This window comes from Perognathus longimembris, chromosome 8 (genome assembly GCF_023159225.1).
Source record: "Perognathus longimembris pacificus isolate PPM17 chromosome 8, ASM2315922v1, whole genome shotgun sequence".
In the NCBI taxonomy this organism is placed as follows: Eukaryota; Metazoa; Chordata; class Mammalia; order Rodentia; family Heteromyidae; genus Perognathus; species Perognathus longimembris.
In genome coordinates, this window is record NC_063168.1 from 47,503,431 (window position 1) to 47,524,732 (window position 21,302).

The window sequence follows — 21,302 nt, forward strand, 5'->3', positions numbered from 1 at the left end:
CAATTTCGATATTCCCTTTCCCTTCCCCAATTCTAATACCCGTATAAACAGTATCCAGGGTATTCAGATGAGATATAGTGGTAGCGGGGGTACAACCACAGGAAGGGAATTCAAGAGAAACAAAACTAAACAAAACAATCAAACAAAACAGACAAGAAAAAAACAAAAAAAATATAAAAGGTACATTTTCACATGGCATGTTGATAATAATTACAACAAATATGGAACGCTTCATGAATTTGCATGTCACCCTTGTGCAGGGGCCATGCTAATCTTCTCTGTATTGTTTCAATTTTAGTATATGTGCTGCCAAAGAGAGCACTTACTCTTTATGTTTTCAACACCATTTGTCTCCACACATCTCCCTTCCCTTGGCTTGGACCTGGAATTTATGGGTTTGACTTTGTCCTGCAGGAGACTCAAGAGAGCTGGAAGTGCTGCTGAGCGAGGCCCTGATATAGAGGACCATAGGGGCCTGGGGTGGCTCCCATTTGATCATCTCCAGAGAGAAATAAATTTGATTCATGTAAAGAACTTCTAGAAATTTGTTAGAACATAATTGTGGAGCCCATAGCCTCTACCACCTTTCTTCTTTTCTTCCTTTCTGAGGGCAGTTCTTTAGTGTGAGGCAAGAGTTCTCTTTCCATTTAGTGTGGTTATAATGTGGGTCCTGATGGCCAGGAGATTGAGTCCTAATTGTTAAGCTATATCCTTCCCTACACTCCCCTTGGAAGCCCTGGTTCCCTTCCTTTCCCTTATTATTCATCAAATGCATTCACAGAAGAATGAACAAATGAATGAATGAATGCTGTATCTGTTTGTCTGCTCACAGAGTCAAGTCACCTGGGCAACTCATTTTTAAGAATGGGGATTTTTTTAAATGCTCAATTTACAAAAAAGGCTTACTAATGTGAAACTTAAGGCAGTATAGCTCATGGTTGGAGAACATAACTGACCAGAAGTCAGTTTAGTTTACACGCAAATCCAGCATACAGCTGAAAATTGATGAGGGGGGCCTTCTGTACAATTGGACTAGATTGTTTCCCTTGTGGAGTAACTGGAGAGGGGCTGGAATAGTTCCTTTACCTTGAGTATCATATCAGTCTATCTCAGTGCCTGGGATCCATCATTAGAGATGTAGTACTTTGTAGTCTTTAGGAAAATTTGAGAAAAACACTGTCAACCACTCAATGTGTGATTGGCATGACACCATTCCAATTTATCATCTCTGTGATTGGGGTTGTGTAAAGATAGCATCAGTATACTAATCAAATTAAAGTCTGCCGAAGATGAGAGTCACATGCTTTTTATTTTCTGCAACAGAGGCCCTTTGCTAGATCAGATGCTTCCCTCCTTTCTCCCCCATCTGCTCTAGGGCCTGCTTGCGAGGTATTTGGGAAGGCCCTTTGGAACCCTCCTACTAGCCACTCTCTGAGACTGCCTTATTCTTCTGGTACAGCATTGAATCTTAAAATGTAAACTCACCGCTATATTAAGTAACAGATTTAAGTCAGAAGCAGCCATCAACTCCCAGAAGAACAGAGATAGAAAGCTGTGGTCAGGACAGGACAAAATACCAGGCATTTCAAATCAGAAGGCTTGGATTTGGGTCTTTGCACTGCTTGTGTGAATGATCTGGAACAGGTTGCTTAACTGTTTTGAGAGACATGAATTTCTTTCCTCATTGGTGAAACAAGAAAGAGTATTGGTGAAACAGTTAAAGAGTATGTAATATATGAATTGCATTTAAACTCACATACAATCTTTAGAGTGAGAAAAAATGACAGCTGTGAGTGGATAGAAATGTGTTAGAAAGGTACTTATTTTCTGTACAATTCATGAAGGCTCAATAGAGCAGATGAACTTATTCCTTAAAATGAAATGTTACAAGATATATAATTCACTCAAAAAATCACCATTAATTCAGTGCAAATCCTTTAAGACAGTTTTCTACATATGTCTAACTCCACATATATTATATTTGTTCCTCAAAAAGAAATAGGATTTTACTGTAGATCCTGACTTAAAATGCAAAACAGATATATTTCATTTCATTTTTCCATTTGGGCATCCATTCAAAAAATGCATTAAAATTATTCAGACATTCAGACATACACATCTAGTCTCTCTCCCTGTGATGTAGTAGGCCCCCTCAAGAAAAAATAAAAGAAGAACATCATGGGCTGATGTGAGTTCAGAAAGAATGTTCATTAACTACCTATCTCTTTTGGAGAACACAGTAGCATCAGTCCTTACTAACTGATGTTTCCAGATCTCTTTGTGAGGGGCAGCTAGCTGGAGAGAAGTTTGGGTCTGGGTAGGAGGGATACAGGAGAGGAAGGAGAGATCACGGATGACAGCAAGTAGGTGAGAAGAAATGTTGGGTCCCTGCAAGGCACCAGAAAATCATAGGGGATGGGCTGTGATATTGAAGAGAAAAGCAAGTGCACGGAGGATGCATGATATGTGATGTGTCAAAGTCCAAGATGGCTTTGTGAGGCCAAGGATGCCGCAGGGTCAGGTCAGGGAAGACATGGGCCTCTCAGGTTTTTGGTATACAAGTTTTGTTATTGCCATTCTCCAGGCTGGAATTAGGATCTTCTTGGTGCCTTGTCATGGACTGAAGAACTCTCTAGACCTTGCTTTAACACATATTTGGAGGGGGATTGATTCACTGTATATTAGGAACCCACACACAAGAGGGGCAGGGAGCTGACCCACAAGTTAGCTCACAACGAATGAAACTGCTTTTCCTGGAGTCTGGGCCTTCTGATTCTAAAGCCTAGGGCATCACATCCTGTCCGTGGAGGTGTGAGGGGCTCAAATTTTTACCCTGCTGACAATCATATTAAATGCCCTGTGGCCTGATACTTATAGCAAGAGAGCCCCGGGGGCCTCAGCTGTGCTAGTGTGGTCTGGAGGACTGAGCAGCCAGCTCCTCCAAGCCCCGGCACGCCAGGGAGTAACGCCCCAATAACCACTGCCCGCCAAGCTGCCCGCTCAGGCCACGAGGCTCTTACCACATTGTAAACTATACATTTGCAAATCTCACAGCTAATCCACAGTACAGCCTGCATGCAACCTAATATGGGTCTCAGAGCCCAGAGGCACCCCTCGTGGCACAGGCAGACCCCGTCTTAAGCCTCACACTGAAAAGCACAGCCAGTTAGCCAGACTGCAAAATATGTAACTTGAAGTCCCCTTGCCATGAGAACCACAGCTCTGGAATTTCCTGGCTTCTAGAGGTCTGGCATTCAATTTCTAACCTTTGCTTTCTGTTGGTTGAGCTCCTGCATTTTATTCTTGGGGTCGTTTCTCCATTTGGTAGGGGGCAGGGAGAAAGGAATGAAAGAATTCCAGTAGAAAAACGCCAAGCTGGAGGCTGCCACAGGCACATCATGGAGTCCATCCGCGCCCTGCAATGAGCCAGTGCACCAGACCATGTGACAAGAGTCCTCCAAGTGCACTAGGGTCTGCCTTCAGCCCATATCCTGAGTTTCTCCCACAGCCCAATCCATTATTATATCAAGGGGGGGGGAGAAGGTAACAGCAACTACATTAATATAAGAGTCTTACGCTTTACCAGGTGCCAGTGACTCACATCTGTAATCCTAGCTACTTAGGAGGCTGAGATTTGAGGTTCAAGGTTCGAACCTAGTCCAAGCAGCAAAGTCCATGAGGCCTTTTATCTCCAATTAACCAGCAAAAAGCCAGAAGTGGAGGTGTAGCTCAAGTGGTAGGGTAGAAAAGCTAAGGCACACAGGCCCTGAATACAAGAAACCCCAGTACTAGTGTGCCTGCATGCACACACACACACACACACACACACACACACACACACACACACACACACACACACACACCCTAGAACCTTCAACTTGGGCTCAGAAAGCTGCACCTCCAGCCCTGGTTTTTGCTTTTACCACTGCTTTAGGGGATGGCTTTACTTTATAGAGTTGACACTTTCTCCTTAGGGCAGTGCCTCATGGCTGGGAGAATGGGGGAGTAGAGGAAGCCTCAAAGTCACCTTTCTGGAATATCTGGAGTCAGAAAAGCTTCCTCTGCAGTTAGTGCAGGAACAAATACAGTATCTGTTGAACAGCCGCTGAATAAGAATAAGAAGAATAAGGATAAGAAGAATAAGGAAGGCCAGCCACTGTGCATGCACAACTAACTGACTCAACACTCTATGAAGATGACTAACTAGACAAGACATCATTTGCTAAGAATCAATAAAAAGAGCTCGGAGGGGAAAAGAATGAGCAATAATTAATGGATGAGAGATTCTTTTAGAGAGAAGAAAGGCCTGGAAAATACTTCATTTGACTGGGAATATTTCTTGTTCCTCCAAACACCTAGCAAAATATGCCCCCAATGAGAACAGTCACTTGATGCTTCTCTGAATGTCTAATCAATTTGAGTTAACATCTCTGGGTTAGATTGTCTTTGGGGAAAGTCAGCATCCTTAGCCTCTAAGTCCAAACACCATGCAGAGCCTGGGACAGCTACTGCCTGGAGATGCACGGTCCTAGGACTTTAGCCTTCTGTGTGTCTCATTTTTTAAAAAATGATCAAATGTCATCATGTGATTCCGTTTCTTGGCTCCTGCCTTACAAAACCTGGGATCCCCTCCCAGGGAGTTTCTTGTTGATAGCTTAAGACTTCAGATAGAGAACAAAGCCCTATGTCCTGTCTCTCCTGCAGCCGTGGGGCTCAAGCTTCATTCACCAGGGAGGATTTGAGTTATGACTTAAGAGTACAGATGACATCTTTAAAATCTCCAAGAGGCACTGTCGTTGCTTGAGAAACTTCTCTAGCCATGTCCCTGTGTGCATATTATACGACAAGAACCACATGCCACAGAGTGACTTCCAGCCTGGATGATTTGTGAAGGTCATCAAGACTGAAGCTTATTAAGAGTGAGAAGAGCACAGTGTGCTTATAGGTTGGGAGCAGAACTTTTGTGGAGAGCTAAGTTGTAAGATAATAAAATAAAAACCAGGGATAAATATAGAGGCATATCAATGAAGGCAAAACTGTAAAGACACAGAGCGCTCAGGTGTTGTTGCCTGTCATTGGGAAAATGGAATGATGGTGATTTACATTTTTTCCTGCAGTGTAACTTAAAAATTTTAAAAATCCTCAATAACTGTTACTTCCAAAATGAGGCAAAAATACCAGTATTCTTTTCTGTATAAACTGGGGAACTTGACTATATATTATCTTGGAAAAGTTATTTACCCCTTTCTAAAGTTTTCATTTTCTCATCTATAAAGGGAAAAGATCAACCAGCCTCAAAGTGTCATTGTGAAAATTAACTGAAGTAAACCAGGCAAAGCCCTCTGAGTATCTGAGTAATCTGTGTCTGGTAAATCTCAATAAGGTTTAGTTATATCATCATCATCATCATCACCTCTTCATTTCTTGGAATTAAAAAAAAATGAGGTGAGGATTTGGTGCCATCTCTCTTAGGTGGTTTATTAGTAAGATCCTTTTGTCACTGCACAACCACCTGAGAACTTAAGGGAGGAATAATATATTGGCTAAAGCTCTCAGAGGATTCAGTCTATGATCACCTAGGCCCATGTGCTTCAGCAGAAAGAACATCCTGATGGCCGAAGCATGTGATACAGGAGCTTCTTTACCTCGTGGTGGACAGGAAGCATAGAGCAAGGACAGATTTAAGTATTATCTTCGAAAGCCTATTTCCAGCAATCTACTTCCTCAAGCTAATCCTCACTGCTCAACGTTTCCAGAATCTCCCAAGATAACACCACTAGCTGAGAGCCAAGTGTTCAGAAGATGAGCTTGTAAGAGACATTTCATATTCAAATCATAGCAGGCATCAAGAGAGAAGTGGGACAGGAAAGACTCCAGCGACTGGATCTATTGTTCACAAACAAGCTGGGCCAATGCTTGGGAAATAGTCCTACCTTCACAGAAGAGTGTATATTGCCTTTCGTTTTTCAAGCATTGCCTTAATTGTGTATACTTTTTCTAGTAAAAAACAAACAAATATAGCCTTGCCTTTCTCTCTAATAAAGAGATTAAACTGGAATTGGAGAACCTACCACATCTGTCATAATAAGGCAGAACACAATCTGTCCCTTTGGAGTATATGTGACAGAGTGGAAGAAAGCCTCTGTCTACTTCTGTTTTATAAAGACCAAAGTGCTAAAAGGTAGTCTCCTTTCTTTGTTGAAAGAGGAAGTTATTGAAAGAATAAAGGCAACTGATGGAAATTGGAAGAAGTTGGGGGACAGAGATGGCTTACCTCTTACAATATGAATCTCTCTCCTTGTCTTAGTCACAGATTTTGAATTTATTTGTTTGCTTGTTTGTTTCTGGGGATTGAACTCAGGATCTTGCATTTGCTAAGCAGGGACTCTACCGCTTTAGCCACATCCCCCAGTTTTGTTTTAGTTATTTTTCAGATAGGGTTTTCTCATGCTTTTTGCTAAGGACTGATTTTCATCTCTAATTCTCCTATCTCTGACTCATCAGTAGCTGGAATCACAAGTATATGTCAATATACCTGAACCTGTTTTTAATTTCTGAGAGATTCTTGCAAGGTCCTGGGCTGTCTCTGCTCTCTGAATGCTAGGATTACAGGCACCAACTGCTGAATCTTAAGTGAGCATTTGCTTGGTTTCTGGGTTATGTTCCTCAAAGGACAGGGCATGGCCTTCCCTTCTCTCTTGATCATCATGGTAGACTGTTGACATGGAGGCTGGAGCTCTGCAGTGGCTCCCAATCACAGGAAAGCTGTGTGTAAAAACTGTAGGGCAAAAAGACAAAAGTCAGAGCTCTAGACAAGTCCTGGTACTTATGAGAACAGAGCTGCCACCACAGTTTCCCTAGGAGACTCTTAGTCATGGTAGTATTTCATAGTATTTCTGGGAAGATGAATGGAAGGCTAGTTTACCTTTCATATGAAGCTTATTTCACTAAACTTTGAAAGTTTGAGTCCAAGCTGCCCCTATAATTACCACTGTGTAGTGCACACCTACAAATACACTGTTTCCTTTTTCACAACACCCCCAAGGGAGGTGGCTTCCTGGAAAATTGAAATCTAGAACATTATTTTTGACTGTCAAATTAGTGCTCATGCTAACATTAGCTAACAGCTCAGCCGCAGTTAATTTTTTTTTTTAATCTGAAGGTGTCTATGAGGACCTCTCTCAATGTCAGATGGAGATAACTTTTTTAACCTAATGGCAATAAATAGGGAGATTATTTGAATATTCTAAATCAAACATAAGTAGCAGTATATGTGTTCAGCAGTCCCTGTGGGGAGAACTAGTCTAAGTCTCAGAACTATTTTATATTCCAGCACTTTCCAAAGCAATGTCACAGCGAGCAGACTTTAACTGTTAGCAATGTCAGCCTCTGTGTCAAAGCCCATGTGTCAAAGACTTGGTCCCAGATGGTAGTACCATAGCCAGATGATTGGAACATGAGAATACTAACTTTATCAATAAACCAGTAGGAGGTGGGATCTCGGTAGAGAAAAGAGGTAATTGGGAATGTGTCTTTCAAGGTGTACCTTGCCCTGGCCCCTTCCTGTTAGTGCCCTTTGCTTCCTGGAGGTAACTTCTCTTTACCATGACTCCTGCCACCATGATGTTCTGCTACAACATAGACCCACTGCAATGCAGCAAGCCCAACATGGACTGAAGTCTGTAAAACCATGAGCCACAATAAAGCTTCCCTCCTTTACATTACTTCCCCCTGGTAATTTTCACAGCAACAACAACAACAACAAAAATCATCAGCTTCTATGTAGACTGATAAAGGAAAGGTAAGTCATATTCTGTATTTCAATTTTTGTGAAAACATCTTAATGAAAACAGCCTAGGTAAAATTACAATGATTTTGGCCAATATTTTACACTATAGTACTTTGCATATGAACATATGGGGATAAGAACTCTCATTTTGCACTTGTAGGTCTATTTCATTTTCCTCAGTGAATGCGTGCAACAATCTCAACTATCTGGATCCATCAAAATAGGAGGTATTTCAGAGTCTCCATGTGAATGAAATCAGTGGAGTGTAATTATGCATACATATTTAACATATTACTATGTTCTATTTGGCATATATATTATATATGAACTATAACATATATTATATATAAGATACATCATATTTATATATAATATATATGCCACATGATCTACTACATACAGCATAAGTAATACATATATTACCTAGAATAAAATAGTAACTCAATTTATAACAAGTTACTTTCCTTTTATGTCTACTTTGATCATGAAAACAATCAACCTTTGCAACTAAGATAAACCTATATAATCATTCTAGTTATATAGATTGATAGAGATGATATATAGAATTTATGTCCACAGAAATACATTGCCCCATATGTAAAGACAGCAGAAGAAAACCTACATGGAGCAAAAGAATGCTGTATTATTTTCTGGGCTCCTGCAGACAAGAGGCTTCATTTCACCACATCACCTAGTTTTTTCTGGGACATCACTCTCAAAAGCAGAGCTTTCTTGGGTGTTAAGGGTTTGCAACAGGAATTCTTTGGAAAAGCTTGGTGCCTTCTAGAGAAATTCACAAGACTGGAGATTGTTCATTTATCTTAAAGTACATAGCAAAAGTCAACACCTAAATTCCAGCCCAACCAGTCTGCTTTGTAGGGACTAAAGGTGTATGGCTCCCAGAGAGAACAGACTTTCCAGAACATTCCATTCCTTGCCACCCAGGGACAAACTTGCAGTGTCCAGCATCCTTAGCAGAGGAGCTAGTGATCATGGTGTAAGGAGAGGACCTTTGTTTCCTTATCTTTGGAGTTTTTTTCAGTCTGTGTATTATATTAAGTACATATGAAGTAGTGCTTGGGTCTTACTATTTGTAATTTTTTGGTAACTAATAATAGAACTATATTATTGGGGATGGGAGTGGGCCTATTGAACTAATCTGTGATGACTGAAATGCATACTTCTTTGAATTATGCCAAGGAAAAAGTGCCTGCTCATCATCTCTTTTAGTTCTCATAGTGCCTTTCTAAAGGGTGGCAGTAGTGACATTACTGTACCCATATGAAAACGAAGAGGCTCAGAATTCCTTGCATCATGGAGCCCAAAGCAGGGCTGAGTCAGAGCAGGGATTTGAACTCCATCCATCCCACATAGGGACCTGCACTGCTGACATCATTCCATTGAGCTTGGTTGGAAGAAAGAATGCACCCGTCTTTCACACAGAATAGCTTGTCCCTGCACCACCATCCTTGTTCTCTGGGTTGCATGGGGTCTTTAAATTCAATTCAGTTTGTCCTCCTTTCAACCTTGGCAGTGAGCTATTATTCCCCTATATTCCTGGGTTGGTTTATTGGCTGCTGAGGCACATTAAAGTAAGGATCCTTGGGTTCATTTGAAATAAGAAGCAACTGAGTCTCACCCCCTTAAGCTCCTTTTGTGCCACCACGCTGTATGGAAGGACTATAAGTGTGAGAAACTAGAAAGGGGCTATTCCTTAGGCTCTGTGTGACCAGGGACTATGAAGATAGCCAGTGCTCTGCTTCATTCAGCTTTATCCTCTGCCTCCCCATTTCTCACTGGCCTCACTACTGGGGATCTCCCTCCACCCCCTGAGAACTGAAAGCTCATGTAGCTCAGTACAGACAGGAAGGGTGTTTCTCATTAATAGGATCAGAAAGGCATCTCTGAGACTGAAAGAGTTGCTCCCCTCAAAAGTCCTCCAAAAGCATACAAAATTGTTAAATTATCAAAACATTAATTAGATTGTTAAATAAGACCAATGCTAATCCTCAAAGCATGTGGGAAAGCCTTTTGATAGGTCTGGCCCCATGGCTTTAGGGTCTGGCTGGCACTTCCTTTCCAGAAAGTTGCAATCCTGGAATGAACAGCTGAATAGAAGACGGCGATTAAGTAAAAATACCATCTACCTCACAAGCACCAGACTTGGTCAACCAGGCTAGGTCTCCTCAGATCATGCCAGCCAGGGGAGGGTCCATTCCACCTTTCTTCTCTGCCTAGTGTCTCCATCTTCCATTTTAACATTTGATTATACCCTGTGACTCTCTCTTTTGTTTGTTTAAGTCTAGTTCCTTTCAATTGTTATCAACACCTTGAAGGCAAGGATCACCTGCTCTATGTTCTATCCTCAACTCTAGGGAGTTTAAAAATTGAATGAAAAAGAAAATTGTTCTTTCCATTTTATTTCTCTCCATTCCCCATCCTCCTGGCTGACATAGAGCATTTCATGGCTGGAGGCTGTCTCATCAGTCAGTCTACTTGTTGGAACATCATTCTCAGATTAAGCTCCAGCTTCTGATACCTGGACTGGTGATCACTCGTGGATCTCATAACCCTTGAAAATTCACTCCCCTAAAAACAGGAATGAGGAAGTATTTTAAGTCAGGCCATACTGTTTTTATTCAAATAAGACTGGAGGAGATGGACTGTTCTACTTCCCAGCGCCCAATGTTTTCTTGTGTTTCTTAGATTAAAACCCCAGAGATTTGGGCTGGGAATGTGGCCTAGTGGCAAGAGTGCTTGCCTCATATACTTGAAGGCCTGGGTTCGATTCCCCAGCACCACATATATAGAAAATGGCCAGAAGTGGCACTGTGGCTCAAGTGGCAGAGTGCTAGCCTTGAGCCAAAGGAAGCCAGGGACAGTGCTCAGGCCCTGAGTTCAAGGCCCAGGACTGGCCACAAAAAAAAAAAAAAAAAAAAGCAAAAAAAAAAAAAAAACTCCAGAGATTTGGGGGGATTTTGAACTAATAAAAATAAGTCTTCCCTCAAGATCTATGTTGAGCAACTTAAATCAACTAGATTTTTTTTTAAATCACCATCTAGTAGATTGTATTGTCATCATTGTGATTTTCTCAAGTGTGAAAGCAATTCCCATGTTGAAAAAGATTACTGTATCCCCAAGTTTAACTAATAAATGCAAGAAGGAGAGTCTGAATTCAGTTCATCTCACGATTTGTGCCATGATTTGCCAACTGTAGACCTTAAGATGTCTTGCAAACCTCTTTTCTGGATGCAAGCAGTTCCATTACATACATAGAAGCGGTCTCTTTTCCTCCACATTGTAATTCTTCTGGAGACTTCAGAGACTAAATGTGCTCACCTCACTTCCTATGGTCCTCTGCTTATTTCCAGGACAGTACTTAAAAGCTCTTAGAATGTACTTAGTCTAATTTTTACAACTGGAAGGGCTGGGTTAGAAAAGGTAATCAATGTAACTCCCCCTACCCCCAACCCTCTCCTCTCTACACATGTCCTTAGACCCAGTTAAGACAGCTACTATGCAAAAGATACATGATAATTAATGCTCATGTCAAAGCCACAGATGAGGTCCCCGATTGAGGCTATTGTAATTTATCTGGTGAGCTATTATGGAGACTCAAAGTTTATAGCAGTAGTAGAGATAGTAAGGAGTAGCTGGGCCTAAACTTTGAAGGGAGTGCTGATAGTGTTTGCTGATAATTAATAAATGTGGAGAGAGAGAGACAGAGACAGAGACAGAGAGAGAGAGAGAGAGAGAGAGAGAGAGAGAGAGAGAGAGAGAGAGAGAGAGAGAGAAGAATCGGTCAAGAATGACTCCCAGGCTTTTGGTAGAGGTTTGGTTTGGAAGGATTGGGCTGCCATTACTGTCAGGAAATGACAGAAGATATGAAGGTCAGAGTGGATGGTAGAATAAATAGCTCTTCTTTAATATATATTAAGTTCAAGGACTTCAATCAAGTGGAAGGGATTCTGTATTTGCATCTGAATATGCCAATTTAGAGTTTATGGGCTAAAGAGAGAAACTTGAGAGCCACTAGCATATAGGTGATGTTAAAGCTGCAAGAGGAGATTTTAACCAAAGGAGTAAGCATGGATAGTAAAGAGAAGATCCAAGGACTGTGTAGACCATGCCCATGTTCAGAGTTTCTGGAAACAAAAAGCCTGCAGCAGACAAAAGATGTGTGCCAGGGTGTAGCCATATGGTAAAAAGAGATGGAACAGAGTGGAATCCCAGAAGCCAAGTAAAGAATAATGGGTGTCTAGCCATCTCAAAAGCTTGGTATCCCAAAAGCTGGGAACTGGTGGCACATTCTTAGAATCCTAGTTACTCAGAAGGCTGAGACTGAGATCTGAAGATCTCAGTTCAAATCCAATCCAGGCAGAAAAGCCCATAAGATTCTATCACCAATTAACCGGCAGAAAAGTAAGACTTGAGGTATGGATCAGGTGGTAAAGTGCTAGCCCTAAGTGTAAAAGCTAAGCAAGAATGTGACATCCTAAGTTCAAGGCATCAGGGTGCCAAGGCACACACACACACACACACACACACACACACACACACACACACACACACACGCACGCACGCAGAGCTTCTGATGAGAATGGCTAATTCGCTAATTAACCTAAAAGGAGTCATTGGTAACTTTGCCAAAAGTTGACATGGTGTGAAGACAATAGCATTCTTGAGTGAGGACAGGAGAACTCAATAGCATCATGTACAGACATTTTACTACAAAGTGGGATGCAGGGAAATGATTCAGTAGCTAGACAGGTTATAGAGTTGAGAGAGCTTTTTTTAAAAATTAGAAGCAATATAAAGACTTGTAGATCAGTCCATATAAATGATCTAGCAGGAAGAGGGAAAGGTGATGCTATAGGAAAGAGACTGTAGCAAAGCCCTTGTACAGGCTGAATGGTTGGATAGGAGATGAAAGTGGAGGTGTTGGTTTGGGATAATGAAGGGCTACTTCATCCACAGTAACAGAAGGAAAATCACAGCATGTGGCACAAATACAAATAAAGGGGCCAGGATGGGGGCTGGGCTGTCTTCAGATTGCTTATATTCTCTCAGGGAAAGAACCAGCTCTTCATGAGTGAATACACAAAGAAATTGCAAACTAGGGTTACTAGGCACAAGTAAAGATATACTTTCAAGTTAATGCTCACGAATATAACTGTGAAAGAAATGTGTTTTCCAACAGGACCCAATATACCAATACACAGTGAGACCAAAAAATTACAAATAGTAAGACCCAAGCACTACTATGTACTTAAAATAACACACAGACTGAAAAAAAACTCCAAAGATAAGGAAACAAAGGTCCTCTCCTTAATAAGTCTTATAGTATTTAGAGGACCCTATATTCTTTACTTCACATATGGTATGTACATGTGCACATCTGAGGGAAGATGGGAGGAGGGCACAGAATGAGTAGAAAGTGGGTGAAAAAAATTACAGTAGAGGGGAGGCTCAATAGCTTCAGTGGAGATTGATAAAAGCAAATTAATTAACTCAAGGGCAGTAGGAAGAGGAAAGAAATGAGAGAAAAAGAGGGAACAGATTTAAACTAAGAAAAAGGAAAGAAATGTGCATATCACCTGACCTGGAGGAAATGGTTAATATTCATAGAGTTCATAACCATTATAGGATGATGATGTCCATCACTGGGAAGATTAAAAAAAAATGATGAAGGGGGGGTTGGAGGGAGGGAAGGTGGGAGAAAAATGAGGAAATGGGTAACAAATATGACAAGAAATGTACTCATTACCTCTGGTATATAGCTGTAACCCCTCAGTACATCATGTTGACAATGTAAAAAAAATGTGTTTTCCTTTGGCTAAATTGCATGGGTACAGACACAAAGTAGCTGAAGGTTAAATTTTAAAAAGGTCTGGGATTTGCCAGGTGATACAATGAGGGAGTAACGAGGCTACGGTATATGTAAAGAAGGTTTATAATCATGGAACAAAAAAATCTGAGCCAAAAAAGGAGGAAGGAACAGAAGAGGGATGATGGACTTAATCAGACCATCTTGAGTGAATTAGATAAATGTTCCCCTCTCGGTGTCATTCTTGGGATCTGATCTTCAGGATCCACTTGATTCTTCAATTAAGTACTTTTATGTGGTGCATAATTATATATGGCAGCCTGGATATAGGAATTGTTGGAAGTGGGATCTAGGGCGCTGAGCTACAATAGAGCAGGAGGGATTCTAGAGGGACATGAGTACTGCAGTCACTGCTCATGGAGGGTTACAGGTCTGAGTGTCTGGGATGGTTGGAGCCCAAGGCCACAGAAACTGCAGAATTTTGGACATTAGAAACACCATCTTCATAGATACTGAAGTGACCAAGAAATCCACAGAGGCAGGAACTGATGGTTCATGTCTCTAATCCTAGCCATTTAAGAGGATGAGATTTGAAGATTGGTTCTAAAAAAAAGCAACAAAATCTGTGACACTCTTCTCTCCAATGAATCAGCAAAATATGCCAGAAGTTGTAAATCTAAGTGGTAGGGTGCTAGCCTGGAACAAAGGCATGCAGGCACATGCGTGCACATACACACACACACACACACACACACACACACACACACACACACACACACACACACACCCCCCACAGGAGAGCCTGGAAAGCAGCACTTTGATCCAGGGATCGGTAGATGACTACAAGAAGAGACTGTTGCCAGATCTTGAAGCTGATAGTAGGAGCTTTGAAGCAATGCTCTACAAAGGGGAAGGCACAATGGTCCCCACACATCACTGAGGACCAGAGAAGACGCAGGTGCAGGGTCATACAGTATATAGAAGACAGGAAACTGCCTCCTTTGAGAAAACTGTAGAGAAAGCCACATCCTTGGCAGCTTTGCATTGAAGCAAGAAGATGAAGGAAACAGTCACAGAAGACAGCGGACAGAGGAGATTCTACCTATGACAGAAAGTTTGGAGAATAGAGAGATTAGGAGATGATTAAGATAGGAGCTTCCTGGAACTGTCGGGAGGTGAGAGTTTGGAAGTAAAAGATGATGTGGGAGCCCTAGGCTTCTCAGGGTGATGGAGAGAAGCCAAGTGAAGGGCTGACAGTATACAGATTGGAGTATCATGTGAGAGCTCTAAGGTTGCTGTTACTCCTGCCAATGTACGGGAAGTGGCAGAAAAAGGAAGGTATTGTCCTTGATGTGAATCTGGAAAATGGCTTTATCAATGAAGCAAACACTTCAAGAACTTCCCATTTTTTGAACCTTCTGCTCTAAGCATCTCTCCTGGCAAGGGTGGGTCACTCTGCCCCACCGAAGAACAAGCCAGTGATGCCCATGAGAATCAAGCCTATGCCACAGTGAACATCCAACATCCCACCCAGCAGCTGCTTCCTTTTGAGCCTTCCAACTGCAGTGATCCAGCCAATAGGCCCTGAGGGTCCTTAGCTTGCCTCCTCCTAATGTACTGGCCAGGGCTGTTCTGTAAACTGTGGAAGCCATCTTCAGCTCTCCACCGGAAAAACTAGATGTGTATCGGCAGAAACCAAAACACCATTTGATTAATTGCCGCCTGTGAGCTGGAGAGTGATGGCTGGGCACGAACTGTGGTTGTTATCTAAATGGAGTGCCGGCCTGTCCCCGGGATCTTAACAAATAGACCCCACTCTATTTATAAACAACCCTGAGGGATGAGCAGCTCGGTTTACGTTTGGAGGGAGCCATCATTCATTTTTATCCATCATACCTGCTTTTAGTGATATTACACACACACCCTGCTTGGGTGAGAATCTCAACAAGCCAAGAGGTTTATGTGCTTTTAACACCAATTTTGAGGGTCTCTGTGTACATTTCATCACATGGGGTAATGGTGGGCAGTGTAGGAGCTGATTTCTTGCTTAGGGCTCATGGAGTGTTCACAACGAAGATGAAATTGGATAAAGTACTGTTGGCCCCAAGGACGTGTTTGCAAACAGGAGTTGGTTATGGGAGGTGAATGAACCGTTGGGACAACCAGGATATTCCTGGAAGTAGGTGGGTGGAGCAGAGCCAGGTATGGATTTCCCTCTGTGATGTACTGGTAAACCAAGTGCAATACTGGCCCAGAGTAGGTATTTGGCTCTTAGCATTTGCTAAGTGAATGGAGAAGGGATAGGGAATGTAGTAAAGAATCGAAATCCACCACTTTGTGAACAAATCATTTAACGTTAGTGATTGCACTCTCGTTTTTTTTTTCCAAGTTCTCTTAGCTATTGATTGATTGATTGTGGTGTGTGTGTGTGTGTGTGTGTGTGTGTGTGTGTGTGTGTGTGTGTGTGTGTATCTGCCAGGATTGAACTCATGGCTTCACGTTCTCCCCCCCCCCCTTTTTTTTTTGTTTAAGGCTGGCACGCTACCAGTTGAGCCACATCTCCACTTCTGGATTTTGCTAGTTAATTGGAATTAAAAATCTAATGGACTTTACCGCCCAGGCTGGCTTTGAGCTGTGGCCCTTATAGCTTGGTTCCCTGAGTTGTTAAGGTTATAGGCATGAGCCACTGGAGCCTGGCTGAGATATTAAAAGTAGCACTGATAGTAGGATGTGAAAGATTCTTCTCACATTATGGGTGAGAAAGCTAAATCCCAAAGAGGAGAAGTGTCCTGTTCAAAGTCATCCTTTGCTAATCAGCACAGCCATGATGACGATGAAATCGGGGCCAAGTTCAAGTGTTTATAATCCTAGTTCAGAAATCACCCCAGTGAAATCCTCAGTGTGTCCTTAGTTCATATCAGGTTCTACTGAAATTTCCAATGTCTCTTCCTTCCACTTCTTCTCAACAAGGAAGGAAAGAAAAGTGATTTTATGAAATAATTCAAGGTCAAGAAAAGAATCGGTGGTGCTATAGGTTAGACAAACTTGGTTGTAGATACAAAAACAGAAAATATGGGCAGTTACAGTTATTGTGCAAAGTAGCACAATTTCTGACCCACAACTGGGGACCATTCTTGCCCCCCAGGGCTTTCATGAAAGATCAAGGAAAGAAACTATGAGTAAGCAGAAAGGATAATGAAGCAAACAGGCAGATAGATAGACGTGGAGTTGTAGGGAAGAGGGCCAGGACGTCTTTCCATGCTTTTAGTTTCTAGTTCCTCATCCAATTTTAGTTCTAGTAGAAATGTGCTCATGCAACAAACCTCAACTGCAAAGACCCTGAGTGTCAATGGCCAGTGTTGATCCTTTGCTTCATTGCACTTTGAAGATCAATCATGTCTGGGACACGTCATCCATGCCTAAGTCTTTACCAGTCTGGCAAATATTGTGCCTTCATCTAAGCAATTTTCACTCTAGTAACCTGAAAAAGCCTAAAAGAAGAGAAGAAAGGGCAGTTTTCTAGGCTGCAAGGGCAGATGTAAAACCTAGAGGACCCAAATTTCCCATCTTCCTGCTTCGAAAGGGCTCTCTAAGATACATTTGCTTTGCCTCGGGCTTCCTCAATTAGAGACTGTCTTGGATGGGACCTCCAGGGAAGAATTGAGGGCACAGAGGAGTTACTTTCCACTGATGTTAAGCTTAAAAGGTAAGAGATCATGCTTTGAATCCTAATGACCCCCTCATCTTCTTTTGGTTGAATAAATCAGACATTGCTGAGTGGTCAGATCTACACATTGAATGGGCATCACTTGTGGCCTTTATCGTCTTCTCAATTCCTGCTTCCAAAAGCCTTCTCAAAACTGAAATATCCAGACATGCAAGTTTCTGTGTAGGAACTTGTTTTCAATCTCTTGCTGAAATCTAACCCCCCAGCCCAGCCCAGGAGCATGAGTTCATTCTGCCCCAACTGGGAGAATGAGAAAATGCTCTGTAAATTTCTCTTCTACTTTGTCAAAAAGAAAAAAAAACCTCTGCAAATGTATTTTTTTCTGCTTTTATTTGCACACATTCTATGTAATTATGGTCAGCAAGAGGGCATTTTCCATGGCCACACTGGCAGTATTTTCCACACAAAAGTTTGTGCTGGCGGGCAGCCTGTTCTTGAGCTATTTACTTGTGTGGTAGATAGAAAATGATTGGACCTATGGCCACTTAGACCCAAGCAAAACTGTTTTCATTTGGACTTTTCTAACAGGCTTGATTATGTTAATTTCCCCTCTAGCCTTTGTCCTTTTTCCCTATGTAAAGCGATTAGATATGGTACAACCACTTTTGCACAGCTATCCTATGCTATCGCTTCCACATAACTATGAATATTCATACCTTAAACGTGCTTCTTCCTAGTTTTCTATGTCTTGGACATTTCTTATCCACTTGTTAGTTTGCCATCACTATAATGAAATGCCATAAAATGCCCAAGGTAATGAACATGAAGAGGAAAGGTTTAGTTTTGTTCTCAGTGTTGGAAATTCTAGTCAATGATCAATTAGACCTGTTGCTTTTGAGCTGTAGTGAGGCAGTACATCATAGCAGGGGCAAACCCGTTTCCATCATAAGCCAGTAAGAAAATATGAGAAGGGGCCGTGGTCTAAAAGGCCTTTTAAGGTCACAGCTACAATAACCTAAAGATCTTCCGGTAGGCATCACCTCTTCAGTCCAACACACAGGCCATTGGGAGACATACAACATCGAAACTATAGCACCGATGTTCTCTCTCATGATTGCATTTCCTTTTGTCTCTATCTTGTTATGTCTCACTTGGTCCTCAATACGACCAGCTCATTTCTTCATTCAGGCCAATCTTTCATAGCCTTTTACTCAAGTTTGGCGGTATGGCAATTCAGTCATAAAGTAACCAATAACTCTTTAAAAGTTCAGAGAAATAATATTAGCTGCCATGTTTTAAACACCTCCAACATATTCAGTGCTTTTCAAATAATGTTGCTATCGTTCTCACTAGAATGCTAAAGCAAACTCATAGGGGAAACTATGGGATGAGACCACCTTCTGGATCCTTCTGGCTTCTCTGAATCTCACCCATTATTCAACATCCAGTTCTGGCCTCCTCCTCAGTGAAGACCACTGCCTATTGAGGTTGTATTGGCTGATCACTTCATTTGGCCATTAATGAATCACTAGAAAAGTTGATAAAAGCCTTGACATTCATTGTACACAGAACTATGGTATACATCAAGTATTTCATTTAACAAGTGTTTACTAAATACTTATCTACTTATGGTCAACCCAGTAGGGATCATTTCATGTCAGAAAATGGGAAAATTCATGGGTAAATCAAATCTGTTTCTCCCCTAGAGCAATTTTCAGAGACTAAGAAAACAGGCTACCTACATGAAAGAGGATACTAGATCTAGGGCCCAAAGTATGTTGGTGTTTCAAGGCAACAGACAGACCAAAGGAAAGCAGAGCCAATACCACCCACAAGAGAAGAATAGGGATGGAGAGGCAGTCCAGCTGACAAAGGTGTCATTTTTCTGTGGATTATTGGGTGGATAGATGGATGGATACATGGGTGGAGGCATATATGCAAATATGGATAAACTAGAAGACAGATGGTCTAAAGAACATATATCCTTCTATCCATTTGTCTATTCATCCAAGAAATACTACCCAAGACTTACTTTGCTCCAGCTATAGGGGTCGGGTAGATAAAAGAGCCTTTGATGAAACTAATAAAGTTTGGTGGCATTACAATTCAGTCCTAATGTAACCAATGGTGACTTTAAAAGTTCAAAAAGGAATTGCCACCTGCAACATTTAGATGTTTTCCTAACATTATTGCTACAATTTCTAGTCTGGAATGCCAAAGCAAACTCATAGAAGACCTATGGGTAATTTTACGTTTGTTTTTTTTTTTTTTTGGCCAGTCCTGGGCCTTGGACTCAGGGCCTGAGCACTGTCCCTGGCTTCTTCCCGCTCAAGGCTAGCACTCTGCCACTTGAGCCACAGCGCCGCTTCTGGCCGTTTTTCTGTATATGTGGTGCTGGGGAATCGAACCTAGGGCCTCGTGTATCCGAGGCAGGCACTCTTGCCACTAGGCCATATCCCCAGCCCTAATTTTACATTTTTGAAGGACACGTAACATCTGTTAGACACTACAGACCGCTAGCTCAAGGTAGCTCACAGTTTTAAAATGAGGTCATAGTATATTCCTTCTGATGATATCATATCTTTGTGAAACTAGGTCTTTGAAAGTGGCCATAATAAATAAACAAGAATGGTACTCAAGCTAGCATGGAACAGGGGATGAGATTAGATTCTTAGTTTTGAGAACTTATACAGTATACATCCCATTCATAAATAACTATTACTATGTAGGAATAAAAATTATTACTTTATTCTCAACATATATGTGATTACTTTATCAGATTCTTGTTAAGTTGGTCCTAACTTCTTGATAAATTGAGTGCTTAGGAGTTTCTTTATGCCTAGAGACACTGTGAGAACATTACTAGGGCATCATGAACTGGGAAAGCTTAGGAACTTCTGAGTTATTGCCACCTCTACCAGTTCACTAAGGTTTCCAAAGTTGAATTTGGAAATTCAAAGATGAATTCCAAAGTCAAGTATGGACTCAGATCTGTTCTAGTGGAATATAAAATGACATCACCTTAGGCACTCTTAGAAGATGGGGAGTTGGACTAGTGGTGGGCAAAAGCTGGGGGGGGGGATTCATTGATTTATGACACTTAGGAGGACTCAGTCTGAATTAAAGTGACTATTCTGTGCTGCTGCTTTTTTTTTGGGGGGGGGGGGACTATGGGGCTTGAACTCAGGGCCTGGGTGCTGTCCATGAGCTCTTTGCTCAAGGCTAGTGCTATCTCACTTTGAGCCACAGCATCACTTCCAGTATTCTGGTAGTTGATTGGAGATAAGGGTCTCACAGACTTTCCTGCAGGCTGGTTTTGAACCACAGTCCCAGATCTCAGCCTCCTGAGTAGCTATGATTGTAGATGTGAGCCACCAGTTCTCGGCTTTGTGACACTTCTTTATGCTGAGAATTCATGGGACTCTTGTCTCGTGGGAAAAAAGAGAAACAACTCCTGTGAGTTCTGGAGTAAATAGATGCTGACTTTTTTCAATGTTCGTTCATAGACATGGAGAAGAAGGTAGGGTGCAAAGCTAGAAGTTAAAGTATGGAAACACATTTGGGGATTATTGCAGATTTTTTTTTAACTTGAGTAGCTGCAGTAATAATAACATCAATGTCCAGATGTCTGTCATTTCAACTGACAGAGTCCTGCTAAGACTTCCAGGAGTGTGGTAGTAAGTTCCCTTGGGGGTGGGGGGGGGTGGGGGGTGCAAGGAGGTGTCTCTGCAATTGGGAAAAATCTAGGTCAACATCATTTGCACCTTGAACTCTTACTCTTTTGTCCCCAAGCAGACATTTTCTTGACCTCCAGAAATTCTTCTGTCTCAAGGAGAGTTCTCTGCCCCTCATCATCAAGAGGTCTCCAAAGGGGCTGGGAACAGACTCAAAGAGCACACCAGGGGACCATCAAGGGCCTCTGGAAGGTAGAGGGGTTTCCCTGCAAAGCAGAGATCTTCAAAGGCCAAGCCCAAGGCACTGTGACCCCCAAAAAGGCCACTGGAAAGCACAGCAGTAAA

General features: G+C 41.8%; 1 non-coding gene across 1 annotated transcript; it reads right to left on the reverse strand.

Annotated features, from left to right (window-relative positions):
* Positions 1–215: 215 nt before the first annotated feature.
* On the reverse strand, positions 216–322 carry LOC125356982. Its single transcript, XR_007212015.1, has one exon. It is a non-coding gene; the product is annotated as a U6 spliceosomal RNA (small nuclear RNA).
* Between the last annotated feature and the right edge of the window lie 20,980 nt (positions 323–21,302).